General features: G+C 45.6%; 1 long non-coding RNA gene across 2 annotated transcripts; it reads left to right on the forward strand.

The window, feature by feature from the left end:
• The first annotated feature begins 3540 nt into the window (after positions 1-3540).
• LOC141551775 (uncharacterized) lies at positions 3541-6088 on the forward strand. 2 transcript variants are annotated; one of them, XR_012484959.1, is made up of 2 exons: positions 3541-5083; positions 5536-6088. It is a non-coding gene; the product is annotated as an uncharacterized LOC141551775 (long non-coding RNA). The 2 variants fall into 2 exon arrangements; XR_012484958.1 differs by having other exon boundaries at positions 3541-3909.
• The last annotated feature ends 3934 nt before the right edge of the window (positions 6089-10022 follow it).

The following is a 10022-nucleotide window of genomic DNA, read 5'->3' on the forward strand; positions in this document are numbered from 1 at the left end:
TCTTGTCATTCTTGGGGAAAAACAGACAGAGAGATGTGGGCTTGAGGATAGGACAATTGGCGGGATTTGGAACTGGTTGAGTGGTCAGACACAAAGAATAGTCATTAATGGTCTGATGTCCACTTGGAAAGAGGTTTCCAGTGGCTCCGGCATCTGGGTTTGGCCCTTTGTTTGACATTTTTTAGTCAATGACTTGGATGAAAACATAGATAGCAAGCTTTTCCATTTGCAGATAGAACAAAGCAGAGTGTGTGGGGAGGACAATGGGGGTGGGGAGAGGAGAGAGCTCAAAACCCTGTTTGACAAAGGCCAGTATTCAAAAAACCTTTGGGAGGTTTAGATACCAACGAGGTGAAATTTCTTTGGATTAAGTGTAAAGTCTTACATTTGAGTTCAAAAAGTCAGTCTGGTAAGTACAAGATAGGGCTATATAGCATTTAATGTAAAAACATGTTGAGATTTTAGTGGATATTAGATGAACATGAGTCAGCTCTGATACGGCAACCCAGAGGTCCGATGTGATGTTAGTCAGGCAGCGTGCTGGGATAGCATGCTGGGTCTACTCAGATACTTCCTAACTGTGTGACCCTGTTTACCTCAGTTTCTTTAACAGTTATATGAGGTTAATAGCAGCATTTATCTCCCAAGGCTGCTGTGAAGGTCAAATGAGAAAACATATGTAAAGTGCTTTGCAAACCTTGACATGCTATATGAACGCCATTATAATTATTATAGATATCACTAAAAGAAGCATGATTGCTAAGACTAAGGAGAAGAGGGTTTCGCTGTACTTTGTGCTGGTGCCATCGTCTCTATCTTTCAGGAAAGAACATTGAGCTGGGCCTGGTGGCACATGCCTGCAATTCCTGATACTAAGGATATTGAGAGTGCTGGATCCCTGGGGCTAGGACACTCTCAGCTGGATTCGGCTAAGCTAATTGGGTGTCCACGCTGAACTGGGCACCAATATGGTGAGCCTCTGGGAGGAAGACATATAGATTTTCTATGGAACAGTGAGCCACCTTGGTTCAGGAATGGGACAGGTCAAAACTTTCATGCTGCTCAGTAGTGAGATCATGTACATGAAGGGAAAGGAAGGAAGAAAGAAGAAGGGAGGGAGGGAGGGAAAGAGAGAAGAAGTGAGGAAGAGAGGAAAGAAGGAAGGAAAGAAGGGAGGAAGGAAGGGAGAAAGGGAGGGAGAAAAGAAGGGAAAGAGGGAGGGAGGAAGGGAAAAAAGAAAAAAAACCATTGATAATCAGGAAAATGTCCAGAGGAGGGTCACCAGGATGATGAAGGACCTCATGTAGACAAAGATTGGTTGAAAGAACTGAGAATGTTAAACCTGGAAACAAGAGAGGGGAGATAACAATTGGTTTCAATTATTTGAAGATGGTCATGGGAAAGAGACATTAGACTGTTTCTGCTTAGTTTCTGAGGAGAACGAGGAGAGATTAGTGGAAGGTGGCAGAGGCAGATTTAACTTGCTAGGAAGGACATCTTCCTAGCAATGACATCCCCCAGACGTGCAGGGGACTGCCTCAGAAGGCAGCATGCTCCCACTCATTGGACATCTTCATGCTAAGGCTGGATGAGTCCTTGTGGAGAATGTGGTTTCTTGTTCAAGCCTGGTGGGCTCTCTGAGCACCAGTCCTCCTTGAAGAGTCCTTGATTATCCAGGCCAAATGTCCAGGCAATTCAATTACCCAAATGTTCATTAAACGTCCTACGAGCTTAGGGCCAAGGGGAAGTATGTGAAGATTCAATAAGGGAAGTTTTGCTTCCCTCAGGCTGCATTAGCTTATGTGAGCAGCTGTCTTTGAGCCCTAATGTTCTGCATTCTATGTTGGGAAAGGCCAGAGAAGTCCGGCTGCACTCTCGTTGGCTCGCCAGGGAAGGGGTCTCTTGGGGGTGGGGGAGGGTGGTGCAGGAGCCAAAACCAGACTCTAGTGATGAGCTAAGGAAAGCCTGTCATGTGACTTCTTGACTTTCTGTTTTTGAAGAATTTCTCGTCTCAGCTCCTGGAACAGGTTGTGTATTCAGAGAATGCTCAGATGCTCTGCCCAGATGCCTAGAGAACAAAGCCCCCGGGCTCTGCACTGCCTCTTGTTGTGTTTCCCAGAGGGCCCTCTGAAAATGACTGGAGCTATCATTAACTAACATGTGCATCAGCATAATTTCATTTGATGGAATTCCTCCTCCACACCCCCCGCCTCCCCCACTTATTAAGTGATGGAGTTATTTGGGAAGTCCTGGTGGCAGTGGCAAGGAGGCATTCATGTGTGCGGCTGCAAGAGCTCAGCTCCTAAGGACGTGAGCACTGATAAATACCACTTGGCCTCAGGGGTATTTTCGTGAGGAACAAAAGTGACTTGGGACCAGAAGGAGGATGCTGGGTCTACTTATGTATTTGTTTGCTTGCTTGGCTGTTTCTAAATTTATTCACTTATTCTCAGTAGGGCCACAGGAGCAAATGACAGCAGGAAGAGAAAGCAAAATGGTTCAAGAGAAAAAAAAAAAAAAAACAAGTGCTAGAACCATTGAGGTTCATTTGTGTCTCTGACAACTTATAGTCTCACAGGCATTGCTCTAGAGGGTCTCCAAGCCTAGGCTTTCTACGTTCTAAGGTTCCTTCCGGCGCTAATGTTTTGTTTTCTAACCTTCTGTATTCTAAGATTACTTCTGGCTTTTGTATTTGTAAAGCCTCCTCCCAGATCTAATGCAGTGGATAGAACCTTGGGCTTGGAATCAGGAAGACTCCTCTTCATGAGTCAAATCTGGCCTAGTTGTGGGATTCTAAGTCACATCACCCTGTTTGCCTCAGTTTTCCCATCTGTAAAATGAGCTGGAGAAAGAAATGGCGAAGTGCTCCAGCATCTCTGCTAAGCAAACTCTAAATGGCACCACAAAGAGTCAGACATGATAAAAGTAATATATATCTACTGTTGGATCAGTGATACACTCTATAAGGGGCCTGCAGAAAGCTCTGATCTTCTAGGCCCTGCTTCCTTCCTCATCTGTAAAATGCAGATTCAGTTCAGTAAGAAAGCATTGTGTGTTCTAAGGTCTGTGCTTGAGGCTGGTGATGTGAAAACAGAAATGAAACATGCCCTACCCTGAGAGAACTTACATTCTAGTGGACAAAACTTACACATATGCAAAAATCTTGGATACCTGGGAAATAAACGGAGAAAAGGCAGAAAAGGGTTCTTGTAGGAAGCAGCCTTTGGATTAAGCCCAAAAGGAAGCTGGGAGTGTCAGAGGAACAGGATAAAACTTGGAAGATCTCACCTGCCCTCACCTCCCCGGACCACTGGCAAGAGGGAGCTTTTCCCATCTACACGTGCTATAGAAACGTGCACTGCTGTTATTTCTCTGTTTCTTGGGGAAGGGGGAGGAGGCAGAGGGAGGCTCCCTGGGTGGCCTGGTGTTTACTCTATGGAAAAGATGTATGTTTGCATGGCATTGGGTTAGGAAACCTTAATGATTAAGGAGCCTTTTGTTGCCTGCTTCTTAATGGACTGTTGCAGCTGAGAACTGCATGTCCTGCTCTCTTCTCCCACACAGAGCCCAGCTGCCCCCTGGTTAAAGGGACAGCATCCCTCTCCCTGGCGCCAGGGCCGGCTGATGGCTAACAGCTGATGGAGGTGTCTCCGGGGAGGGTCGTTTCACAGGAACGGGAGCAGGAAGGGAGACCTCAGGAATCTTCTTGCCTGCCTCTTTTCTTTGGCAGGGGAGCAGACGGAGCCCTGAGAGGGAGTAAACTGCTCATTCACATGGCTGGCAAGTGTCAGAGACCGTCCTCCCGTTCTTTCTTACACCCCGCGTCCTCGGACGGCCAGATGGGAAAACGGCGCTCCTGTTATTCAGCCGATGATTCCCCACGTCTCTCCTCCCTTGCAGAAAAAGCTGGTACGACTGACCCCTCTTTCTTCAGTCTGGCAGGCCCCCTGAAGCGTCCCTTCCGTAGTGACCAGTGCCCTCATCACCAAGTTGAATAGCCTTTCAGCCCAGAGAGGTCAGAGTGGTGTCCACCCTTCTGCTGCTTTTGGCATTCCTCCTTTCCTGGATCTGCTTCTCTACCCATATGACCTCCTCAGTCTCCTTTATCCACTCCCTCCAGGTCGTGCCTGCTAATGGTGGCATCTTACCAGTTGTATCTGTGGGACATCTCTGGCTATACCTTTGTCTCGCCCCTTCTACGTCTGGCTGGGTGATACCACTGGGTTATCAGTCAGCTGTACTGGGGATAAAATTCTCCTGCATGTGTAGACCTGACATCTGAGCCGTTTCCTCAGAGAAGTTATCAGACACACTACATAGTAAACAAGCATTCAGTCAATTAACTGTCAGCTGATCCACAAGCATTTATTAAGTACTCCCTTTGTGCCAGGTATTGGGCCTGGAATTAAAAAGAACCGAGTTCAAATGTGGCCTCAGACACTTAGGAGCTGTGTCACCCTGGGCACATTTAACCCCGTTTGCCTCCGTTGCCTAATCTGTAAAAAGAGCTGGAAAAGCGAATGGCAAACTCCTCCAATAATTTGGCCAAGAAAACCCAAAACAAAGGGTCATGAAGGATCAGACATGACTGAAAAGTGACTGAAGTGACTGAATAAAAATAGCACTGGTGCCAGGCATTGTACTATACTCTGAGGATACGAAGAAAAAGTAAAAGATGGTCCCTGCCCTCGAGGAACTTACACTCTAATGAAGAAATGCAGAAAGTAATGCTATAGATAGGAATCAATGTATTAAAAGAATATACTTTCTCATAAAATGAAGTTATATACTAAATAAATACAAGTTAACTCTTGAGGGTCCGGCTCTTAAGATTCGGGGGTCTTAAAGGACGTCAGGGATCTTGGGTGATGGAGGTGAGGAGGGAGAGCATCCCAAGCAATGGGTGACAACCATTGCCAAGACCCAGAAACGGCAGGTGGAACGTTGTATGTGAAGGAAAAAGCCTGTCGACATGGCCACACCATACAGTGGGGAGGGCAATCGTGCAGGAGGAGGGGCAGGAAGAGACCGGCTTGTGAAGAACATTAGAGAGAAACTGAGGACTTTATATCAGATCCTAGAGGTAAGTGGAATCTGCTTGGGCTTTAAGAACAGGGCATCATCCAATCAGGGAGGTCCGCTGGTCCAGCCCTGACCCAGGGCTTGGTGGACAGAGCTCTGGGAACACAAAGAGTTCGAATCTTCCCTCAAACATTTACTGGCTGAGTCACCCTGGGTAAGTCACAACCTCCATGTGCCTCAGTTTCCTCAGCTGTAAACTGAGGATAATAACACCTGCTTTGCAGGGTTGTGATAACATTTGTAAAACACTTAGCATAATGCCTGGCACACTGTAAGCAGAATGTAAATGCTATCACCCCCCAACTTTCCACTTAATTAGTGGTTAGCCAGTTGTGGTAAATGGTAAGCCAGTCTACACTTGAAAACCCCCAATATTGGGGAATTTACTTCTTAACTCATTTAGCCCATTCCGCCTTTGGCCAGTGCTAATAGTCAGTTTTTTCTCCTCTCCAGCCCAAATTCACCTCACCGCCTCTTCCACCTGTTGCCCCTCATTCTGCCATCAGCCAGGCAGAACAAGGCTCCTGTCAGGGTGCCATCAGGGTGGCCGGGGGCCTGGAAGCCAGGAGGAGTCTGACTTGTCTGAGAGTGGGGCAGGAGGAGGAGAGTCATGGCACACCAGAGTCAGTGAGAAGAACGTGCTACGTTCGGCTGTCAGGAGAAAAGATAATTAGCTCACCTTCCTGTGAGTCCTGTGAGCCTGATTCTGCAAAGGAGTTAGTGTGTCAGAGGCAGGATTTGGATCCGGCCCGTCCTAACTCCGGTACATGCTGCCTCCCAGGCCACCCAAGCAAAGATGGGAAAGCCTTCTGAACTTTGGATATTTCAGTAAGTTAAGGGTGGGATGAAAGATGCCATTCAGTGTTGGAGCCATGCTCTGCCGCCCAACCTTCCCGCCCTGGGGCACAGGAGGTGGGGTCTTTCTCTGGTTCTGTATGGGTCTCTCCTTGTCTGTCATACCTGACTCTCTGGGATCCCATCTGGGAAAATTAAATCTTTATTTCAACATGCTGGGTTCCCTTTGTAATTCTCTGGATTTTGCTTTATATTTTTAAAAAAAAACATGATTCTGAGAAAGTGTCCTTGGGCTTCACCAAAGGGATCCATGGCATCCACCCAGGCCCACAATCCCATTCCCCGAAACATTTGTTCCAAATCTTTTCCTTTCTCTTTAAGCCCCCAAATGCACCCACAAGCTACTGTGATGCTCTCCAACCTTGTCTGCACTTCAGCTTCTCTTGGGCAGAATGAGGGGCGTGGCCTGGGCAGTCTCAGAGCTTCCTTGCAGACCTCCTGGCTCTGGGAGAAACCTGATGTATCCTGATTGGTGGCGAATGCGCCCTGTACCACCTAGGTATGCTCTGACTTTCTCTGGCCAACCAGGAGAAGCTTCCTAGTCACTACCCTTAGGGACTGAGCTGTAAACCATCCCTCCCTCCTACTTTTCCAAAAGGCACCAGAATGGGGCTGAGCAGGGTGCCAGTAGCAGCCACTCTGAAAACAGCCATTGGACTTTTTTGTGCAAATTGACAACTCTTCTTCCCCTTGGCCTTCATCCAGAGCCCCATTCTCACGGGGCAGAGCATCCTCCCATTCTCTGGGGATTTTAACTTCAAATAACCCCCCAGTTGCCTTCCAGAGCAGGATAAAAATTTGTTCCCATCTTATAGATGTTGTGAGGATCAAGTGAGTGCACATACCTAAAAGCATTTTTCAGATCTAAAAGTGTTCTATAAATGTCATGGTTATTATTATGAATGGGCCTGGGAGGACGGAGAGAGAAAGGCTAAAGGAGGTAAGGTAACATTGTGAACAGAATGCTGCTCCTGGGCTCAACCCTCCTCCCAAGATACCCTGCCATCCTTAAAGTGCCCTATAAATGCCAGCATTGTTACTATTTGTGTCTCAGTTTCCTAGTCTATAAAATGGGGAGAAGTTAGGCTCCAAGGTCCCTTTCAGTTCCAGGCCTATGGGGGATTGGGGCAGGCGAAGTAGAATTGATTCTCAGATTTTGCTTCTCAATCCCCAGGGGTTAACTCTGTAGGGACTATATGAGAAGAGGCCAACTTTTTGTCCTGGAGAAAAAAGAACTTTTAACTCATCCAACTCTACTGCTGTCATACCTTGAATGGACAATTTAACCTTGGCAGGCCTTAGTTTTTCATCTGTCCGGGGGGATAACTAAGGATCCCCGCCTTGCAGCCCCCCTTGTGGGGGGAAGGTGTTTGGGAAATCATAATTGCTTTCTATCAATATGATGGGTAGCTGTTGTCACAGAATGGTTTCCCACTTACCCAGACCCAAGCCGGATGGCCGCAGATCCGTGGAGAATGGCTCTTGCCCAACGGGTCAGTACCTAGAGCCTCCACGATGTTCTGTGGCTCAGATTCCTTGGAAAGGCAGGTCACAGGGCAGGGCCTGCGGGAATGGTCTGGGCCTCCCTGTTCTATCAGAGGAGGGGGCAGCCCCTGAGCTCTGTCTGGACTACATCTTATGAAACGGAGCTCCTGGCTCCAGCCTGCTGTTGTTTGGGGATAAACACTCCCATGTGTTTGTAGAAGATGTTATGAGAGCTCTTCTGGAGCAGGGGGAAGGGAGGGAGGGGGGCTGCCTCTCCTCCATTTCCTCTGTCTTTCCCTCAGGCTCATGTACACATAAACAGAGTGGCCACACATTTTATGCCCTGCTGGCCCTAACGGGTGCCCCCAGGAACATTCCAAAGACATTTCTGTTACCAGGGCTGGGGATGGGGAAACTCTGTACAAATGCAGAATCCAATCATAGACGGCCACGGACGAGAGGAAACTTGGAGTTCATCTAGCACAAATGCGTTGTTTTGTAAATGGGAAAACTGGGACCCAGAAAAAGCGAGGGAATGACCCATGATCACAAAACCAGTCCGTGGTAGGGGCAGGATTAGAATCCAGGCCTTTTGACTCCAGTCCACCACCCTTCCCTCTTTCAGATACATTCCCCACGTTAGAAACTGAGACATTCACTATTCAGTGACTAAGGATAGATAAGAAAGAAATGAGACAAAGAATGGCCTTTCTAATCTAGTCAATATATATATATATGTTTTAAAAGAAAGAAAATCTGAGTCAGACCCTTAAGTAGAAGACAGGTCTTAATACTCTTCCAGGCGATTCCTGCAATGTTTTGGAGGCCAGGAATTTCCCCTCTGCTAATTAGAAACTGGCTGGGCCTGGGGAGGCAGAGTGTTGTAGCAGAAACAGAGGAGTCAAAGGGTCAGAAACTCCTCAGCTTGCTCTGGCCCTAGCTCCCTGAGTGACCTTGACCACATCTCAGAGCTTTTGGTTCCTATAAAATGAAGGGATTGAGAGGATGCAAAAAACAGGAAGAAGAGAAAAGAGTTCCAGGGGAACATTTAAAATATATAAAAAACTAACAGAAGGAAGGAAATTCACAAGGGGACATAGGCAAACAGGGCAGTTTTCTTAGTATTGTGTTAAATATAATGACAAGTTAAAAAAATATAACCCGTGTGATAGAAATACACAATCCTTATCTGTTCTTTGCTTATAAGTTTTTGTACAAATAAAACAAATGCAGCCAAGATCAGAAGGAAAGCAGAGCATTGGTAGAAAATTTTTGTAAACAGTTTCTTGATGCTTTTAAAGTTCATAGTAACAAATGAATAAAAATGTGGGGGAATGGTTGAATTAAAGGATAAAGGAGATCAAGAACACAAAACCTATTTGAAAAGACATCTCACTGTTGGTGAATTGCTAACTATTGATTCAGTGTCTAAGAGGTCCTGGTAAGGAAGGAGAACATTTGAACCATAGGGGACAGCTCACACAGAGGCACAGAAGGAAGAAGAAAATAGTTATGGAACATTTCCATATGTCAAGAGCTGTATTCAGGACTGGAGAGAGCGAAGCTGATGATTGCACAGCTCTGCCTCCCTTAAATCCAATTCACTTGCAAGTCAGGACATCACTCTGCTGATATCATTGGTCCTCTGAGAAAAAAGGGTGAACAACATTTTTTAACCACTATTATGTTTGTTTTCCTCTGGAGATCATCTGTTAATTATTTCAACAGTGTCTACATTCAGAAGTTCTGGACAATTTCTTTCAATATGCTTTGCTTACATAGAGATCGTGTTTATTTGAACATTATTGTTTTTTCTTCTTTTCTTTCATATTGTCCTTCACTTCTGTGTGTTTGTATTCCTAATTAGTTATGCTTTGTTTCTTTGATAAAATTTGCCGGCATGGTTTCAAGTTTTCTAGTTTTCTAATATTTTTTCTGTTCAGGCCCTAAAATCTTCTTTCACAAATCTTTTTTTTTCCTTTAAACTATTCAGCAACATCTTTCTATAGTTCCACATATTCTTGGGAATCCACAGGATCTTCTGCTCAATCAAATGTTGATTCATTTTCCTTTAATTTTTTGTTTGCAATGTTTGTTTATAGATTTTTGAACTTTTTTAGCTGATCTGGAGACCATATTTCCCTCTGTTATTAATGTTTTCCCTTTTGATTTATCTGCTTATATTCAAGGTCTTTAGATGTGTTTTTTTTCCTTCTGAGATCTTTAGTAATTTCACTTTTTTTCTCTTCATATTTTCCTCTTGCTCACTTTCTGACTTTTTCCTCTTTGAAGGTGATTTCCTTAGAGACTGACCCTCCAAACAGTCACATCCTGTTATGCTGGACAATTTACATTTCATAGTCCTTGGTGTCTGCCCTAAATGACTTAGGGAGTGGTGGAATTGATTTGTTGGACCATTTGGGCCTCGGGCTTAGTGGAGTGCCATTTAACTATACATGTGTCCTGCCCCATTTCTCAGGTGTCTGGTTGAGTTCTATTGTACCACAAGACACAGCCTTTCCCAGCCTGAGCATGCTTCTATGTTTTCGTTTTGGGAGCATTGGAGGGGTGGTAGGATCAAGTTCTATTACAAACCCATG

Source organism: Sminthopsis crassicaudata, chromosome 1 (assembly GCF_048593235.1).
Source record: "Sminthopsis crassicaudata isolate SCR6 chromosome 1, ASM4859323v1, whole genome shotgun sequence".
Classification (NCBI taxonomy): Eukaryota; Metazoa; Chordata; class Mammalia; order Dasyuromorphia; family Dasyuridae; genus Sminthopsis; species Sminthopsis crassicaudata.